Genomic DNA, 21563 nt, shown 5'->3' with positions numbered 1-21563 from the left:
ATATATATATATATATATATATATATATATATATATACATACACATATATATATATATATATGTGTATGTATATATATATATATGTGTGTGTATGTATATATATATATATATATGTATGTATATGTATGTATATATGTATGTATGTATGTATATATATGTATATATATTTTAATGCTTTACAAACACCAAAACATGTAAGCGCTGTGACTAATGTTACTCTTCTGAAGTGATTTTGGAGAGGGAAATTAGGTAGAAATACGCTGGTTGACTATGACACCATTATATTCATATAATAATCAATCCAGGCTAACATGAATGACAATGACTGCATGTTTCTTCCTCTAAATTTCAGGTTGTGTTCAACTAGCGGGGGCCAGCTTGTTAGTGTGATAAAAAGATCAGACTTGCATGTCACGCGCACTAGCAACACACTCTGTGGATCCAAGAACAGTTCAATCAGTGTAAATAACATTAGATCAGACACAGACTTCTGTAGTAGATTAGTGTTTCCAGTGTCGCGGCTCCAAACTGTAACATTAGTCGGGACGGACGGACCCCTTGTTTCTATAGGCTAACTATATTAGCTTTAGCCTGGTCGGGAGTCGTTGTGATTATGTTGCATTAATCAGTAATCAGAATCAGAATCAGAATCAGAAATACTTTATTGATCCCCGAAGGGAAACTCCGTGTTGCAGTTGCACAAATATTATAAATAGAGTAAAAATACAAAGAAATAAAGAAATATAAGGAATTGGATATGTACGGATATGTAGTTTGTATTTGCACCAAACATAGAACACTGACTACTGTACCTTCACTGACTACCCATTGAAAACTATGTGCAACACTGTGTCAGTGGCAGCTGCTTCCTACGGTACCTGTCTTAAAGGGGAAGGGTCGGACGGTAATAATCATGTAAAAGGAGAACGGTGAAAGTTTACTTTTCTATCAAGCGGAAAAAAAGGATTAGCGTCAACATCGCAATGTCCTGAAATGTGAATATCGCGCATGCACACATCGCAATGTTGATGCTAAACCACAATATCGTTCAGCCCTAATGGCTAATAAAATACTATCCCTTGCCTCCAAACGAGCATCAATTCTTATAGGCACACTTGCATAAAGTCAGGCAACGTTAAGGATCGTAGACAGTCTTGGAACAACCTACCATCTGAGGTCCTTCGAAAACTTGGTACAGGATTGAAGGCAAAGTGGGGGGGTGACACCAAATATTGATTTGATTTAAAATCCTCATCCGTTCATTACCTGCACTTTGGTAATTGATGAAAATAAACTATTAACACTTCCATTTTTACATTTTAATACCTGCCAAAAACATTTGTGTGTACATATATCAAATTCCACTCTGTGTAACTCTGCCACCATTTTCAGCTCTCAACTATCATTGTTTGTTACAAAGTGTATTAAATACAGTTTGAGTCAAAGGGAGAGGAAGAGAGAAAGGGCATCATGCTAGCGAGTAAATGTCACATTGCGGAGGGTGGCGCGTGAAGCCACGTATGAAATTGGATGCTGTGTTCTTAAATTGAATCTCCAGAGTAAACAGAAATGTGACAAGATTGGATCTACAGTAAGCATTTGCGTCACAAGCTTGTCAATATGCTGCGAGTCACCAGAACATCCCTTCTGCTCTACACTCAAAGAAGCGCAACACACACCACAGAAAGGCGGAGAGAGATGTTCTCCTTTGCTGTACCTCACTCACTCCTTCTCTGGCACACTTTCACTTTACAGTAATCTTCTTTTCAAGCCCTTTTCCTTTCTCTTTTTACTGTAATCTCTCTCTCCTTTCCTTTGTCATGGCCCTTAAGGCTGAAAGCAGCTCTCTCTTGATTCTTTCTTCTAAACCAAAGTTGGTTTGCTCATTTCCCTTTTGTCATTTGAAATACAGTATGTCTTTAAAGCTTATTAAAAGTTTCTAGTAGCTCAGGGCAATTAGAAAGAGAAAACTGGGCTATTCACAATACTTTCAGCAATTATGCCTTGTTGTATGCGAGTACTTACACAGTGAGGACTAGAAATTCATGGAAAAGTGTAAATATGCACATTCATGTTCTCTTTTTTCCTTAAAAAAGCATCTTTTTGATAGCTAAGCATTATGTTAATATATTTAAAAAAGAAAAGAAAGTAGTGTTAAAGTACTGCTCTTGCAAACCTTAAATATGACTGATTAATTAATGGGTTTGCTGATTGGTTAAATATCAGAGATCTCCACCATGTTTGCTGTTACACTTTGATTAGACTATACTTCATGTCTTAATGGAGCATTAAAAAATTATGGAGGGCAAAGTGATGAGAACAAGGTCAGATTCTAGTGTGGTGTGACCAATGACTATAGTTGTTGCATTAACTTTGATGCCAGCTTCACAAATCATCATTGATTTTGGTAAAATATGATGGAAAAACATATGAACAGCTGTAAGTAATATGTATTCTCACATACCTGAGTAAAATTGTAGACGTCAATTGGATTTAATAATGACATGCAGATCTCTCTGTTGGAAAAGTTTATCTTTTTTAAAGATTACACAGAAATATGTGAATACTGATGGAACGAGTAATAAGTTAAGTAGCTGGGTTTATGCAGTACTTTGTTTTCTATTAATACATTCTACCAGTATATTTATACTTAAAGCTTAGAGGTAAAATAAACTGTGACCCAGATGGATATTGTCTTCGCATAGTTTGGTATTTACTATTTCATATTTACATGTCTTAATAACTTTAAGGATTAGCTGTAATATGTGCTGCAGATGTTATCAGCAGCTCACAGCGTGACTGATGTAAATCACTGAAGAAGGTCAATTGGATGAGCTGCAGGATGCCTTGCGTGTCGGCATTGACTTTGAGCAATAATAAATCTCCAAGCAGGAGGCGCTTACTGGTATTAAAGCTGAAATGGTTTTGTCAAATCACTGCAACTTTATGGGTCAAAATGTGGCTGTGGTAGGGTTTAAATTGCAGTCATCAAACCTGCAATAACTGACTTTTTGGCCACTTAGGGACAGCGGAAAATTTTGCTAACATACCATTGACATGTCACCTTAAGTTGACATTTGGGAATCTAGCTAGCCAACAGCTAGCTACCCAAACTGTAAAGTTGTGGGCCGGACAATGAGCTGGAATGCGCTATAATGAGCTTCATATTTTGGTGATCATTCTCTGTAGGTTCATCCTTGCTACATCACTATTGCATTAGTCTCACATACCGGACCGATCTCCACAGCGCTGTGGAGTGTCTGGAGTGTCTGGCCCCTCTGCAGATACACTCCTGGATAGGAGAATAAAAATGGCTTGGGTTGTTTGCATTTCTTTAAACCAATCACAACCGTCTAAGGCAGCGCTATGCGCTGGATGCAGCTATGACGTATCTGCAAATTGGTCTCGGGAAGGAACTTGTTTAGGTGGAACATTTGCACCCAGCAAAAAAAAACAGTACATACAGTATTCAATGAAGTTAAGTTTTCTTTGTTTTCCCATTATTTCCTTTGGTTTTTTAAAAAGGTTTTCTGTCAGCAATATCAAGAGACATAGGCTTTTGCCGTCATTAATCGTTTTAGATTGAGACAGGTGATGGGCAGGGAGGTTTAAGAGAAAAAGGGAAAAGCACTCTTTGGAGGATAAGTCATAGCTTGGCGTAAAGTAAGAGGTGATGATATGTAGGCTTTGGGTTATTGGGGAAAAAGAAACTCCCATTTGTTAATATGAGCAGATTTAAAAGAGTGTGGGAAAGTGATACAGAGTAATTTCGGGACACTTGTTAACTGTGCAAGACGTGCAAGCTAAAGCCCTTAGTGCAGTGAAATATTTTCAATGTTTGGCTCCCAGAGCTCTCGTGTCCTACTTTTATGTTGGAGAGCATTAACTGAAAGTGTCAGTGAGGATGGTTCTGTATTTCCAGCTTATTTTAGAGCAAGACTAAATAGAGCCGTCAGCCTTGAATTTTAATGATGATTTTAAACACAGCCAATATCCTTATAGTAATATGTGGTGTGTATAAGTACTACGTACTCATGATTCGGCAGAAGAAGATGCTTCCTGATAATCCTGGTTAGGCCTGCACGATATTGGAAAAAAACTAACATTGCGATATTTTTCCCCCTGCGATATGTTTCGATATGAAAAAAGAAAAGTAATTAAAAAAATATGACATATATAGCTCTATTTGGAAATAATACATCATTCTCAATGCAGTGATTTTGTAGAGGAGTGCATCTAAATAGAAGATACAAATGAAAAAATAATCTTTTCTAATGTGAACCATTCTTTGTTGAACTTTAATGCTTTACAAACACCAAAGCATGTAAGCGCTGTGCCTACTCTTCTGAAGTGGTCATGGAGAGGGAAATTAAGTAGAAATATGCTGGTTGACTAGCATGACACTATTATATTCATATAATAATCAATCCAGGCTAACTTGAATGAGAATGACTGCATGTTGCTTCCTCTAAATGTCAGGTTGTGTTTGACTAGTGGGACCATCTCGTTAGCGTGATAAATTGATCAGACCTGCATGTCACTCGCACTAGCAACAAACTCTGTGTATCCAAGAACAGTTAAATCCGTGTAAATGACGTTAGATCAGACACAGACTTATGTAGTAGATTATTGTTACGTTTTCAGCGCCGCAGCTCTGAACCGTAACGTTAGTTTCTTTAGGCTAACTATATTAGCTTTAGCTTGGCTGGTAGTAGCTTTCTGCTGGGGGAACCATCAGAACTACTACTGACTACCCATCAAAACTATGCGCATCACCGTGTCAGTGGCAGCTGCTGCCTACGGTACTCTTCTACACACGGAGAGCCTCACTTCCCAACAATAACCCCCTTCAGACTAACGTCACATACACACATGGCTACCTGTCTTAAAGGGGAAGGCTGGGACGGTAATAATCATGTAAAAGGGGAACGGGAATCTCTTTTGACTGATTTGAGTACTCAGCTTTCCTTCAACTAACCAGAGTTTGTACCTCCTGTTTGCATGTGTGTACTCTACAGCATCTATGTGCACCCTTTTTAAAGCCAACCATTCACCAATATTTTGTACAGATTATTATTTTATTAATCTTTTATCACCAGAACCCTGTAAGCGAGACTGTTTTCTGTGATCTGAAAAGAAGGGAGATTTAGGAGAGCTCTACTGTGTGTTACCAGTCTGGGAAAATGCCAGAGAATGGGAACGCGAAACCTTGAAACATATTTTGGATGTATTCCCTATTGCCTACAACAGAGATGTGGGAGGGAGATTAAATGGACTGTTCTAACCTCTTGTAAAGTAGAAAGTTAGAGGCTTCCAGAATGAGTGGCACAAAAACTCACACAACTCCCGAAATACAGTCACAGAACCCAAGATCAATTGCCTTGTTTTTGTTAAAATGCTGACAAATGTCTCTTTTGGGTTCTGTTTGTGAGAGAAATCACCATGGACACCATGTTGGCTTTGTGGTTTTGGAGTCACTGTTATTCTGCAACATCAGACAATACTAATTTTAAAGAGTGTTTTCAAAATGTAACCAAGTTGAATCTACACAATGCTTCACAGATTACATGATTTCTGTAAGGTGGTAGAAACATTTCTTACTTAGTTACCTTAAAGGCCTTGGATGCCCACTCATGTGTTTTGGGCTATTCTGGCTGATTCTCCTCTTCCCAGGACTCTGTGAGTCTGTATGCACTGACTGATCAACATTTTCCTAAGCCTCCAGTTAGCTCTGTTGCACCTGTTAAGTAGGTCACATGGGATCTTTATTTTTAATTTAATCTACCGGTCTTATTGGTAGGTTACATTTGTGACGTAATAAATTCCCATCTATGCTCTGGCCCACCTTTAACCTGGGCGGTGTGAGGTCTAATCAGCTAGAATAACTGAAAACACCTGTATGGGTGTCCAGGGCCTTTAAAGAAATAATTTGACATTTCGGGAATGGGCGAGATTGACTTACTCAGATGACGAGATTCATACCCCTCTCATGTGAAGCCAGCAGACAGTTAGCTTAGCATAGCATGAAGACTTGAAAACACTGGAAAAAACAACATTGGCCTGGCCCTGACCAAAGGTAACATCATCCACCTACCAACACTTCTAAAGCCCAATAAGTACCATGATTCATCTCTTCTGTGTACATATTTGTTTTAAGGGGTTTATGCCGTATTTCTGGAACGAGTGCAGTGACTTCTACAATCTCTAGTTTTTGTATGATAGACAAAATGTTATTAGTGAGCGTCAGAGGTGCTGTTAGATTGATTTTTGAACTTTTGGACAGAGCTAAGCTAGCTGTGTTCCTTTGTTTACAGTTTTTGTGTTAAAATAAGCATACTATCTGTTGGCTGTTGCTTCATATTTAGCAGACAGAAGAGTGGTATCAATCATATATCAATGTCAATCCCTCTTGAACTCTGAAAGTAAATAAGCGTATGGTTGGCACTAAGGTTTGGTACGGTAGGTTTCTAATTACAGTCTGTATTAGTGCGTCTGCTGCCCAGCCAAAATTAGAACGTAGTGTCTTCTCTACTATTTCAAATAGGCACTAAAAGAAAGCTAAGTGAAACTTTTAAAATGGAAAGCACAGGCATCTCACACCCAGTATGCCCTCTTCAGACTTCCTTTTAGTCCTTATTTTAACAAGACTAACTCATTTCCATTCTTATTAGAGCTCTCTTTTACTATATCTCTTTCCCTCCTCGCTATGAAGTGAGAATGCCAACCAGTCCCAGAGCCTAAATGGAGGATTAAAGAGATGTTCGTGTCTCTGTGAGAAACGTCGTTACCCTTGAGCCTTGTGCTTCAGTAACTGAAGTAACTGAAGCACAAGCTACATTAAATGCCGAGCCGAACTCCGACCCAACAGATACTGGGGACAAGGCTTGTGAATAAAAAAATACATTACATTAGGTGTCACAGCTTTCCCTCCCTCACTTCAGAAATTTTTCATCAACAATAGATTTTCTATGGCTGTTAGGGGGGTTGGCCACATGCTGCTATTCACAATTGCTATCCAGCTCTCTGCCTTTCTTTCTATGCAGGGAAAAATGTTTTTCTAGTTTTCTGCCTTTATCTTTGGAATAGATCAATCTTTCTTTTTCCATTTTGTTCCCTCCTTAAACTTTGCCCTCATTTTTTTTCTTTCTCCCCTTTCCCAAGAGGTGCAATTAAAAAGCATAAGGTCACCATTTCTTATTTTTTTGCTGAGAGTTGTCCTGGAATGGAAAATGAGCTTCTTCTAGCAACACAGGCTGAACTCCTCACCTTTCCTCTTATGGCATGCCCGGGGACCATTTAAAACCAGTAGCGTTTATTAGGAAATCCCAAGGGCTCTTCAGATGATGTAAAGCGCTGCCAGGTGCTCTGACATGATGGAGAACGGAGGAGGAATGAGAGGGTTTGGAAACTTGATTTAGCTTGGATCAATAACCCAATAGATGAAGATTCTGATATTTATTAGGCAGTCTGCTTTAACTGGAGGTTCAATTGAAAGGTGAAATAAATGTTTTATTGAGCAATTGGGGGTCCTCAGGATCCATGGAGCCCGTCGAAGTGATGAGAGATTTTATTTTATACCAATTTTCACTACCATATATCATTATTAATATAATCTTGTACAGCAAACACAGCAGAGCTTCTGAAGAGATCTGCTGAGACAGCACCTTTGCAAAGACAGTGCTGCTCAGATAGAACTCGTAGGGGACTCAGACATGCTCACACACACTTGTATGCATACAAACAAAGGTGCATAGGACCTTGAGCTTCTTTTTCCATTTGCTAACTCCTCTTTGTGTCATCAAAGGAACATTTTTATTTAAAGCATTTAACTGGCAACCGCTTCCACTTGTCTGGAATTGTCTGCTCTTTTCGCTTCCCACATATTAGCAGAGCAGACAGGTTTTCCCCTCCTTTGCAATCTTTCCAGCAGGACTTGTGCCTTCTACTCAAAACATTTCTATATCTCATGGGCTCCATCATGGTGTGGTAGAAATCATCTGTTTCCATAGTGACCAGAGCCAGTTGACAAAACAGGATCTAGTCCCTCCCACGTCTCAGGAGATCACATTCCAATCCTACATTCAATATTGCCTTTTGATTCAAACTGAAACTGCTGGCAGGACACGTTGAATATCAGCATAACTGTGAGACGCAAAACTTTTTTCTTTATCGTTGCAGTAATCCGCTGCAGCAGCAGAGCATGGGAAATGATTTATACATACAATCCTGTAATTAAGATATGAGGATGTGCTTACTGGAGCTTTGCCAATCCTGACATTATAGCCTTAACAATGATAAAAATCTAATACCAATATATCAATACATTTTTTTTATTATTATTGCTGCAGTTTATTGCTCTGCCAACATCCACTCCTAAAACGATATGTCATAAATAACCTCATATGATAGTGGCCAGAGTGACAGAGAAACAATGTGTACATTATCCTGTTTATTGAAGTTTGCTCGTTGTAATCTGCTGTGATACATTTGTCAAATATTGAAGGAGTACAGGTAAACACAAGCAAACATATTAGTCATCCATGTAGCCGTATTTTAGTAAATCTCAGACCCCATAGATTTCTCTTTACTTATTGTGTAAGGCAATGTAAAGTAATGATGCTGCAGATATAATGCATAGTTATATTCAAAAGGATAAAATACTTTTGGACATGTTTGTGGAAATGGCTTCTGAGCATTGGCCCTCTGGGTGTGTGTTTCCCATGGCATCAGTTGACTGACAACTATGTTTCTAGAACCATTTATTGAAATGAGCTTCAAACAACGGTTGCTGCATAAAGTCTGGACAACACGCCCACTCGCATGCTTGCTGTGAACTTTATTCACTCCATTCTCTCATGGGCCCAATCGGACATTAAACAAACTTTGTACTTGGGAACTGGCAGGGTTAAGACTGATTTAGACAGAAGGATAAATTGACACTGTAGAATGCAACGCCAGGAGGAATTAAAGCCTCAGAAAAGAGTTTTTATAACAACAAGGATGTAGAGTGCATGGCCTTAGGCTGTTTTCAAACAGACAGCCTTTATTTCGGTTGACTCGAGAGTTTGTCTCCCCACTGGTACAGTTTGATTGGGGTGAGAACGGGGCAATCAAACTCTGGTGCGCATCAGTAGCGTACCAAACATGCATACCGAGACCTGCTTGAAGAGGATGTCTCAGTATACTTTTCGATTGAACTCTGGAGCGGTTCGTTTGTGAGAACGTGATCCATACTCATGCCGCAAGAACTATACATACTCCGCAAATCTGAACTAATGTCTCCTGTAGTCAGGTGTGTTTAGTAATCTGCGATGAAGCAAAGCAGCAAACTATAGCAGCGTGCAGTGTTTCTATCACAGATTGACTGCCGTCAAGCTTGTCGTCCATCACTCTTATCTCCGTGGTCAAAGCAGCTGCCGCTAAAGTTGGAGACAGATGCCGGGAGAGCGGAGCCAAGTCTCGTTGGCCAGAGCAGACGCAGTAACGTCCCTTGCGAAAACAGTGTCTGGTCAATTTAATGAAATGAGCTGGTTTGGCCACTAGACCAGAACACAGGACCTTCTTCCTGTATTTTCATTCTTGCTCCTGCCCCCAGACATATCCGACCAATAAGAGGGCTGTATGTTCTTGCCTGATTTGTAATGACGCAATTTGGTACACTTGGATTTTTCCAACCAACAGGTGTGAAACCAAACCAAACCGACCGAGGGCAAATCGCTCCAAGTTTACATACTCACCAACTGATTTGGACCAAAGCAAATGAACTACAGGTGTGAAAACGCCCTTAATCAATTCATAATTTTCATTGTATGTGGGATCTGCTGTGTCACTTTTCATGCTGATCATGTCATTTGATGTATAGAAAGTTATTTTCTCTAAGGGTTCGCCATGATTTGCTTCTTCAGCCATCTTTTTAATCCAAGCTATTATGGCCTGGTAAAGAAAGCCATTTACAACAGAACACAGGGTGACAGGACGTGAAAGTGATGCAGTCTTTCATTATCACCACCAAAGTTTTGCTCTTCCCTTTTCGGATTAGAACAAATTACCCTCAGTGGACATGAGCGCATCATCAAGCCTCTCCATTGGGATTAAAGCCAAAATGATGAAAAATTTGTAGCAAAATGTATGATGATGCAGGAGGATTATGAGGGATTGTACTCGATTCTACTGTAATGATTCAATCGCTGCCTGATGAATAGAAGGCGGAGGGTCAAGTTTGCTGTATCCGGATAAAGTCCCAAACCCCTTCCTGTTGTATCATCTTGGTGTTTTGTAGGGTTTGGACCCTGTGCCTGTGTTTATATAATCTGTGAACACTGATCAGTCTGCAATGACGTATTGCCGGATCCACTCTGATGATGACGTCTCGGAAACCTGAAACATGCCGTTTGGTGTGTAGTAATCAGTGTTTGACAGTTTTAATCACAAGCGTTTTCTGCCAAGCTCTTAAGCTGGGGGCAGTAGAAGGGAGCAGACTTTAGCTTCATTCACTTATTTTAGGTACTATTAATAAACTTTTTTTTTTTTAAAGCTTTGCCTCGTGCGGTCTACCCTCTTAGCCTGAATATTTCACTAAGAGTCTGGCTATAACACATCCACCCATCCTTCCATCCATTATCCTTAACGCTGTCCAGTGTGACTCAGCTGTCATACAAGTTTTCTCAATAACAATCCCCATTTTAAATTCCCGTCAGACCCCTATCCACCAGGTGTTAAGGAAATTACATTTTTGTTTCCATGCTCATTTATCATTGACCGGTAGCTCTTCTGATAGTTTCCTTTATATTCCATGAAAACAGACAGTTATGTGCATGGGCGTAAATCTGATCTAACAGTTAAACATAACATGTCTGAAGATTGTTTTTTGAAGGGGACACAAATAATACAGCCGCACTAATACTTGTAGAGTATACTTGTACACAGAGGAAAGCCTTAATACTATCATTAGTGTAGCATGGAGACTGTACCATCATCTTTCTTTTCAGTGTTTCTCTTGATTAATTGAAAAAGCTGACTAAACTGACCAAAATATTCTTCTTTAAAACCATTTATTGTTGTTCACAATCAAGCCACAAAAATCCCTCTTATTTCGAAAACGTGACCCCATATAAAACCAAAACAATGCTTTTGTACACTTGTTAAATTAGCTGATCATAATGTAAATTAGTAAGCCACTGGTAAAGCTCATCTGCTTACCCCGACAGACACACACCTCCAAAAATATGAACTAAGCTCAACACACTTCCCTAAGACTCAACACCCGACTGTCAGAGGTCTCCCTGTTCCTCAGTTCTTCCTGACCCCTTTGTCCCCCCTGGGATTTAAGCCTATGGTTGTGTGTACATTTTTTTTTTTTTTTTAGATTATTTTTTTGGGCATTTTAGGCCTTTAATGGACAGGACAGCTGAAGTTGTGAAAGGGGAGAGAGAGGGGGAGTGACATGCAGCAAAGGGCCGCAGGCTGGATTCGAACCCGGGCCGGCTGCTTCGAGGAGTGAACCTCTATACATGGGCACCCGCTCTACCAACTGAGCTATCTGGGTGCCCGGTTGTGTGTACATTTGAGAACATCCTCTTGTCTGGATTCCTGCATCTGTTAGACTTGCCGTTGTCTCGCTCCTTCACACATTGGCAACCTACGGAGCAGAAATCGTTTTGTTGCTGTGGTGAGCGTCGTACTTTGAAGCGTTTAAACTGGTTCCTTGTAGTTCAGCAAAGACTTATTCATAGTGCAGATGGACCTCTGCAGCCTGTAGTGTCTTTCAAGCTCATGCACACATGCACACAAACTCCCTCCTCCCTATTATCCTGTATTCAATCTGTGCCTGCAGAAAGTACTGTACCTGTCTCATCACTAAGTATTCATAGCAAATCACTGCTAGGTGAGGCTCAGGTTATGTGTGGTGACTCTTGATTCAGAGTGGTGAGCGGCAGGAAGGAGGACGGTGGTGGTAGAATGAATAAGTAAAATGGCATGAAATGAATTCCTTCTGTTAGTGTATCCTGCTGCAAGGGTTTGAATATCTTTCACATTGAGCTTGACACAGTCTGGGCCACACTTGAGAGGTGGTGGGATGTCGTGCATGCTGCTAACAGCCTCTGGCATCCTGGAAACAGACTAGGGCAACTCTGAAATAAACAGAAGAACAGGCAAAGCAGTAAAATAGAAATTGATATTGAGTAATGTGGACAAGTGTTTCAAGTTGCCTAACTCACATTCCTCTAGGAAATATTGTTAGAAAGTTTGCATTAACTCTGTAATTGAGCGTGAAATTGCAGGTGAGCAAGCAGCAGTACCATTCACTGTACAGACAAGTGGTCTCTAAATGTGCTTTCTACAGAGTGATTAGAAAAGTGGAATAGTTCATGTCTTTTCTTTAATTAAAATGTTCGTTTTTAATAAGACCGCAGTTTCATTTAACCACAAATGCTCCGATTAATTCTTTACTGCCTGTTAGAAACCTGATAGATTTGTTTTGTCCTCCAGACCAGCCGTTAAAAGACATGAACTAGATGTAGAAAAGCCAACATGCATGTAAACATAAACTGTAGATGTGCGCGCACACACACCTAGCTGCCTAACTTGCATTTCACACTAGTTTGACAAAAATATGCAAGACTGTACGGCTGCAGTCTGGAGCCTCCCTTCTGGGGCCGTCGGGCTTCTACTTAAAAAATAAAAGCTGTGTCATTGTACTTTGATGTTTTGGGTGATTAATTGTGTAATATGTTTTAAATATGCAACCTTTTTTATTTTAAGATGGTGCCATGGTAATTAATTTGAAGGTTTTACTAATTGTGCGTATTATTTCATTATGAAAGCCTGTGCGCCTCATGCTGCTTGTGCCATTATCTCACGTGAGCCTGGGTGTTGCATTTATAAAGCAAATAATGTCCCCATCTGAAATTGGGCCGGTAAGGGACGGAATTACCAGGGCCAAAGTTTTGTCCCAGTGCGCCCCTGATTGCAGCAGTCCTAAATTGATTGGGCTGCACATTTATCTGTGTGCAACCAGCAAGCTAAAGATCAGGGATAGACTGCCTTGTTTTATCTACAGAAGGAATCAGACATTAAGCTTGCAAATTGGATTTCTATCAAGGTTGCACCTAAGACCTCAGAGAGAAAAATGAATGCATTCTTCACCCTGCTAACCCCTTCTGCAACACAAGGTTGTATAAGTTCTTTTAAATTTGTTTACTTTATGGATTTCAGTTGGATGACCTTATGTCGGGTTAAATTGTTGCTGCAGCGCCGCGGCTGAGTGTCTTTATCAAATGCCTAATCAGAGCCTCTAGCTTAAGCTGTCATCTCCAATCAGGTTTTGTGTGTTGACAGAGCATCAGATGTATGATCCCCCCCTCTCTAACTGTGCTACGTGTCTGTTGATCAATGCAAGAGGCATTTGGGAGAGGTAGGAGGCGAGGGATTCGAAAACACTGTGTGCGGTGTGTAATCTCATCTGAGAAGCTGTCATATCAGACAGGGCTGCTGCCCTGACACGCCACGCTCCCCCAGTGTCAAATTAGATGGCTGCAATTCGATTGACGTGTGTACCGCTTTAAGTCTGGAGCCTCTCTAATCATGTCTGGACAGTGTGCATTTTGAATTAGTTTGTGATTAGATTAATGTGTGCAAAGGTGTGTTGAGTGGCTCTTTAGTCTTTGACACTTTCATAATTTATTGATATTGTAGTCAATAGTCATCTCACATTGTAGTCATCTCACATTTAAGAATATTACCATACTTTAAAAGATTCAATATATGTGGTGGCTTGTTGCTTTAAAATAAGTTTAAAGGAACAAGCCACCACATATATTGAATCTTTCACTATCAACAATATGTAACTCTTTGTTAAAAAAAAAAAAAAAAAAATGGACATTGAATAATTGCAGAGTCTAATGCGAGGTCAAACATACTCTGCCTCACTCCTATGTTCTACCACAGGTGATCATAATTATCTAAGTAACCATATACATAACAGACATTTTTTTCTTTTCTTATTGTACTATTTATTTGAAAAAAACATACAAATTCAAGTTTGAAAGCTTGTCTAATAAAGTAGAAAAAGAAAGAAATTAGCTCTCCTTAAATCTTTCTGCAACAAAATACATTACAGTACCTAAAAAGACACGGAGAGATTGATACTGACTCCCTCATCAGCTCCCTGGTGCAACATACAGCGACTAAACACAGATGGGCTCAAAAATAAAGGATTTCTGCTGTCTATGATTCTAGCTGAAGCCTCTGGCTTAGTCGCCTCCTCCTCTGCAGGCCTCATGATGGAACAAATTTATTTTGACTCTGGCTCTAATGTGCCTTGATCTATCAATTCTCTGTCCCTTCCTTTTTTTCTTGTTCTTGCAAAGCAAGTGCTATCGCACAGGAAGGCACAAAGCACCATTAGACACAAGTATTTTTGCGGGGCAGTTTGACTGTGTGATTACCATAATGGCTTTAATGGAGAGAAAGAGGAGGATAGAGAGCGGGGTCTGTGGTGTGAGACGGGGTGCAATAAGGACTGCTTGTGTCTAATTGTAATGTGGTGCTTTACTGTGGGGTAGGGAGTTTAGTAGTGGGATTTATATGCACAGTACTGGTAGCCATGGCAGCAGGACAAATTTACAGAACAAGGAAGGATGTCAATAATATTTCTGGACACACAGTACTGCCTCTATAGACAGTTGAACTGAATGTTCTTTTCAAACTAAAGTCAGCCATAAAGTAGCTTATGTTCAACAAGTGTCTTAACGGAGGCATCAGGCATTACAGAATTAAAAATAAATCAAGAAATATACTTCACATACTACTAGAGTTGGAGAGCATGGTCATATAACATGATTGAAAGCTCAAAAATGTACCAAATGGAGTCTTTAGTGAGATTTTCTAACTATAAACAAGTCTCACAGAGACACCTATAAACTATATGAGTTTCAAAAGTTTACAAGTCAGTGGTCCATCAGCCTGAATCAAGTATGTTTTCTGCCACTTCACTGAGCCGTCCCACCTCCCCTCTTCATCTTTTGCTGCTCATGTCGGGACAGTGGTGCTATATCAATGTCTCACTCACAACACAGCTATGCATATTCCTTGAAGCAGGGTCAGCCTTCCTTAGCCTTATGATTCAAACAACGCTTCACATTAAATAGACCTCTCCAAACAGCTCTGTCACTGTGCCTGTCAGTGGCTCTTCCAGGCTCTTATTAGATACACCTCTTATTCTGCAGTATTACTTGAGATTAGATATCCCCTGGAGAATGTGAAATACGTTGCAATTTGTTCAGTGTAAAGAGAACAAATTGTGCAGTCTTGAGTGAAAGTGAGGATTGAATTGAACATGTCTAATGAGCCCCATGTATGCACCCTTGTTCTGTGAAGTGACTGGTGGAGCAGCCTTTACATTGATAATGAGTAGGATTACTTTCCCCCACTTACATGTTGTAGCAAGGATAGGATCTGAAAGTAAGGATCTTATATCTGCAGCTGTAGAAGAAGGTCTTAGTGCAAGTTCCCTCTGATAGTGGCGCTGTCAGTTTCTGCTGGCTTATTGTTGCCAAACCTTGTGGGCACTGCAGTCAGAAATACTTTGGGGTTTGCTGGTAGGCCTACAAACACAAGCAGTGTATGTATATGTACTGTACATGCATGGTTCGTTACTTGACGGCATCTCACTTGTAAGTCTGTACAATTAGACTGTAATAAATGTAAAGGATTACAGTCCAGTACTATTTGTCATAGAAGTCAAGATCCTTAAGAAGCTGTTACATGTTAAAAAGGTAGTCATCGAAGTTGAAGATTAAATTCAGATTTAAATTAGATTAAAATCAAATATGTATAACTTATACAATGTCAGGTGTTTCACATTACTATTAAATGAGGTTGCTAAATAGTGTCCACTTGATTACAGCGTAATATATCATGGGTAAGAGGTTTGTTGCTTTATTTTATAAGATAGCAAATAATGCTGGCTTGGGTTAAATAATTTTCACAGACTGTACGTTAGAGGTCGGACAAAAATGTTCTTTTTGGATGAAGTCTTTGTCATCAAAACCAAATTCATTGTATTAAGATGGGATAACTTCCACATTTGCAAACTGAAAGTTATCTTCCGTTTGCATGAGGTTAGGCCCAATCACGACTGAGATCATGGTTTGGGTTAGAATTCCTTTTTTATTTTTTATTTTTTAGTATTAATTTATTAATTTATTTTTAGGTTAGGGGTCAACATGGTTGCAATAATAACCGCTTTGTTAGTCTAGCATTGCTAGACCCTTCTCCACAGCGCTGCTGAGGAGAGTCTGGCTAGGCCACATAGCATTCTGGGATGGGAGAAAAATGTGCTCTGGTTTATTGGCATGTCTTAAACAAATCCCAACCCTCTTGGGAGACGCTAAGCCCCGGACACAGGGATGGTGCCTTTGCAACAAAAAAGCTTCACGAAGAAACAGAAAACTCAGTTTAGACCGTCTAGGTAGATGTCTGGAGTTACCCTGCAGAGACGTGAGGAGCAGTTAACCATTGTCCCCATGAACCTGCCGGAGTTTACAAAGCCAAGGAAGAAAGCGGAAGGTATGGGACATTCGGCCTAAAAGAGGGACATCCTTGTGGACTTTCCAGCGCACCTGAACAATGGCAGATGTTGAACTTTGTTGATATAGACTACCGCTTGGTTGATATTAGGGATCGAATGTGGTCATGGTTACAGGAAAACAATGTTTAAATATGCAGGAGTTAGAGCACATCCAGTTGTTCACCTATTATTGATTATTCTCGATTTGTCTGACATCTGCTCCTCTAGGACATTAAAGCACAGAGTTGGCATTCAAGGCTTTTCAGAAAAGTCCATCTTGATTGATGGACATGACATTTCACTCACTCTGTTTCTCCCTGCCCTTTTCATGTGCTGCTCACTAACACTCCTCCTCCCTAATCCCGCTCCCTCTGAACTCGCTTCCACCGCTGCTCCGTTGGCGCTCTCCATCAAAAGGCCACTCACCTACAATGTCATCTCCTTAGTGCACTCTATCTGCGCAACTCACCACGTGCCTCGTATAGCAAACCGCTAGATATCGTAAGCATCACACACACTGGCTCGCTCACCCTGTGTCTCTGGCGTCATGTTGCATAAACGTTAATTGGATACTGCCAACCACTAGTAACAGGGCAGTGTAACTGATGTGCATCCCAACGTCTGCATGAATTATATTCACTTTGATGACGTTAACAGGGTTATTGACCACGTGTTATAATATTTTATTCCTTTTGGCTGTTTGTGCCATGAGACACAAGCTAAATGAGAAATATATAGCTCTGATTAAAGTCCTGTTTTCCCATGTGTAAATTAAAACACTCCATCTTTGAAATCGTATTATTCTTATCTTGTTAATCTCTATTGCATCTTTAATGTACTGTACTTAGTCAGTGGAATTTATAACATACATTGGATAGCATATCAGGAATATCAGCACATATTTTGCATTCACATCGCACAGTATGTGCTGGTTAAATAAAATTAGTGCAAAAATGTTGCCTCTGAACTATCCTCTGAGGGATTAAAGAAAGGAGTGGTTTATTCTAATGAATTAGTGCTGTGTATGTGTGTACGTTTAGAGAAAAAGAGAGTAAGAGAAAGTGAGGCCAGTGATATCACAACACACACACAGACTGCAGTAAGTGATTGATCATGCACACTTGCTGTCTAATGTAGCCCTCCTGACCAACACTGACTGGCCTATGACAGTCATGATAAATGTACATCCACCAGCCAATGTCTTACTAATGGCTTTCTGTGTACTCCTAATGCCCACACACACACACACACACACACACACACACACACACACACACACACACACACACACACACACACACACACACACACACACACACACACACACACACAGCTAAACATGCACAAATACACACACACACGCAGTTCATTCATTCTTGTGGACCCTTGCACATAATACACATAATGTGTACACATAATTTCTACTTTCTCAGACTGATGCTACAAGGACATGCACATTTTGAGCAGCAATAATGTGATTAATCCAAAGAATGTGCAAAGCTCATGTTAGACAGGGCTAATATGTCAATATTGGGTCTTTACTATGGTCTGTCCTTCGTTTCTGTGAACTCCAGTCCTGAACCCAAAGTAAGCTAACAATGTAGGACCCGCCTTCAAGACATGGCCACAAATTTAGTTAATAATGCAGGACCTGCCTTTTTTGATATTGTACTTCAGTGGTGCAAAATCCCTAAAAAATTACAATTAATTACCTTATCAATTTTCATGCAGTGAATCTGTTGGTAATCCATTTCCTGTATCTTTCATAGCTTTGATGGGCTGTTAGCCGAGTGAATGTTTATGAAGTGTTTTATTTTTTATTTGTGAGCCTAATTAGACATTAAACATTGTGCTAAATACATTGTGGCCAACATTGGAATGCATAAGACCCTGAAACATGTCGGTGTGTGCATGTTTATCAATCACTAATAGCTTAGCCCCTTTATATATTGCTGATCTCCTTACCCTACATCACTCCTACAGGAACCTAAGATCGTCTAATCAGTTCTTTTTACCTATGCCACAGTCTCGGATGAAAACAAAGCGCGGTTGTGCCGTCTCTGTTGTGGCCCCGAGACTCTGGAGTAAACTTTCCATTCGTATTAGGTCCTCCTCTACTACCAAGAGGTTTGATTTAATTTAGGGACATTTGAATAGCAGTGTGTTGTTTGTATGATGTTCATTTAGTCTATATTTTTATTGTCTTCCGTTGTTTTTATGACATAATATAACTTTGTAAAGCATTTTGTTTAGCCTAGGTTGGTTTTAAATGTGCTCTATAAATAAATTGACTTGACTAATAAATAAACAGAACACACCTATTGACGAGGTATTCAGAGGATCCCTCAGGGTTCCTTTCCTTTGTGGCAAAGGGCTACCGAAATAAATGGCGTCATAGACCATGGAAGCTGAAGGCGAACACCATGATGGATTGATCCGCTCCGTCTATCCTCAGAGTCAATCAATCATCTTAGCTTTGGTGCGGTTTTCAATATAAATTTTCCACACTCTGCTGCTTTTCCTGCGGCCACAGAGATCTACCTCTGGGGTTGGATAACCAGAGTGCATGAGATATCTGAATACATCCTTCTTCTCAGTTGTCACCATCACTGTTTGTCATCAAAATAGAGATAAGAATGATCAGTAAAACAAAACAAAAATCACACCCCACATGAGAGTCAAAGTTTGAGTTACATCTTAAACCATGCTTGATGTCCTTCCCCTTTAAGATTATTAGAAGCAGGACGTCTTTCGGATATGGTACACCAACTAAACCTACATCTGACACTGCTTACAGACCATATACTTACTAGGACGTGGCTTACAACCTCGGCAGATGCTACCCCAGGCTTAAGTAGACTACGTGTGTCTTGTTTCAGGCTAGCACGGCCCTCTCGACAATATGAGGTGAACTGCCAGTAGGTAAACTACAGCAGATGAGCATTCAAGGGATAGTGATGTGTGGTTAATTAAATCTAAATAGTCAAAGCAATGGCACATTAGGCAATCTTGTCAGGACTACAAACTTGGTATGTGGTACTGTATCAAAATAAAAGAAAGCTAAAGAGAATAAATTACTTTCTTGTAATCTGGCCTTATAAGTGATTTGCAAGTGGCAGAAAGCTTCAGACAGTGTTTCTCTGCCTCTTAGACTATTAATAGTACAAGATTTATGGCCCCAAGCATATGGCACCCATCATCCACTCAACCCAAGTCATTGATACTTGCCCCCATGTGCCTTTTGGCCTCCTGGCTAACCTTATCAACAGATCCATGACGCTATGGAGATGAGGGGAAAGGTCAGTCTGCTTACACGACATGTACAGCACGGCTTGTAGAATGGATACTGATAAGAATGAAAATTCTTGAGGGTAAAATGAGTGGAGTTTTTCAGTAGGCTGGCATTTTTCCGGCGAGATATATATTCATATATATATATATATATATTGCAATAAGAAAGCAGATTTTTACAAAACTACATAAAAGCTGTATTTGGAAATAATAGATTACATTCTCAACTATTGGGGTTATATTGTTGGGGAGTGCATCTATACATAGAAAATAAAAATAAAAAAGTAACTTTCTAATGTGAACCATTGACTGACATGACACCACTGTATTCATATAATACTATCAAACCAGGCTAAGGTGAATGATAGTAACAATGCATGTATGTAGCTTCCTTTAAATTTTAGGTTGTGGTCGACTAGCGGGGCCAACTTGTTTGTTTGAGAAATTGATCAAAATTGATTGTGATTGGTGGTTGGCTCTGCATGCAGACCTGCATGTCATGCGCACTAGCAACAAACCGTATGCCCAAGAACCTTAAATCAGCGTAAATTTCGTTATATCAGACACAGACTCCAGTTGTAGATTAGAGTTTCCAGTGTCGCAGCTCAGAACCGTAACGTCAACATTTTTTATTTTTTTATGTCGGTGCCAGATTTCGGTTCCAAAAGCGTCTGAACACGTAAGCACAAGCCTATCTGTTCTCTCTGCACATTGACGGAGAGCGGAGCTCTGACACAGACACACACAGGCATGCAGAATTGTGGGCAAACTTTGTCGGCTCTGCAGTTTTGTAGAAGTTACTGAGAATCACACCAATGCCGATAAAGGGGTTTTATTGTGGCTACAGTTTTTCAAATCTTCACGCTGACATTGTTTGCTGTGATTTGATCTGGGGAATTTGTTGAAACATTGCAATTTGCAAACTTTCATGGGAATTAATGGGAAATTATCGGAACTAATAGGAATCTACAAGAATTACCTAGCAATGTTGGGTAATTCATACATACTCCATCTTATACAAATAGAAATGTAAGCATTTTGTATGCGCTAGGCTAAGTAATTGCCTAAACCATTGACCTTTAGCTTAACATATGAACGTTCTAGCATGCTAGCATGCTAGCATGCGGTTATGGTTATTATTAAATGTGTGCTAAGCTAACCATTTGTGCTGTCTATTGTTTCCAGAACAAGTGGGCTATACTAACACACATAGGTTAACAGCAATGGGTTATGTCCATGGTAACTTAGGTGCCTCTGCTTTTGTGAAACTGAGTCAGGGCTAAATGGATCCAGGATAACTGGGAAATTCCAGTTTAAACCTTTATCTTGGTTTTGTGAAATAGCCCAAAAGTGATTTAGTTTATCAGACACAGTATGATGTAGCTTCACTACCTATGTAAAGGCACGTGCATCACTGTGTCAGCAGCAGCTGTTACGGTACTTTTTCGTTTTTACTTTTTCCAACTTCTTAAACATAAGGATGTTCTGCTATTTTTAATAAATGTTTTAAAGTTTTTGAATTAAATAGATTTATTGCGTTTGGACAGATTGTTGAAAAAACAAGCAAAGGGAAGGTGTTTGGGATTTGGGAACTTAAGGTTGCCATTTTTCAATATTTTCTGACATTTTAGAGACTAAACAATTAACGGATTAAACTCTTTTTTTTATATATATATATATATATATATATATATATATATA

General features: G+C 39.7%; 1 protein-coding gene across 2 annotated transcripts in view; it reads left to right on the top strand.

The window, feature by feature from the left end:
• The window catches only part of LOC117945762 (mannosyl-oligosaccharide 1,2-alpha-mannosidase IA), a 182289-nt gene that overhangs the window by 91704 nt on the left and 69022 nt on the right, over positions 1-21563 (top strand). The window lies entirely within an intron of this gene.

The sequence above is a fragment of the Etheostoma cragini genome, chromosome 6 (genome assembly GCF_013103735.1).
Source record: "Etheostoma cragini isolate CJK2018 chromosome 6, CSU_Ecrag_1.0, whole genome shotgun sequence".
Taxonomy (NCBI): domain Eukaryota; kingdom Metazoa; phylum Chordata; class Actinopteri; order Perciformes; family Percidae; genus Etheostoma; species Etheostoma cragini.
Note: the sequence above shows the minus strand (reverse complement) of the source record. Positions and strands in the feature narration are given on the sequence as shown.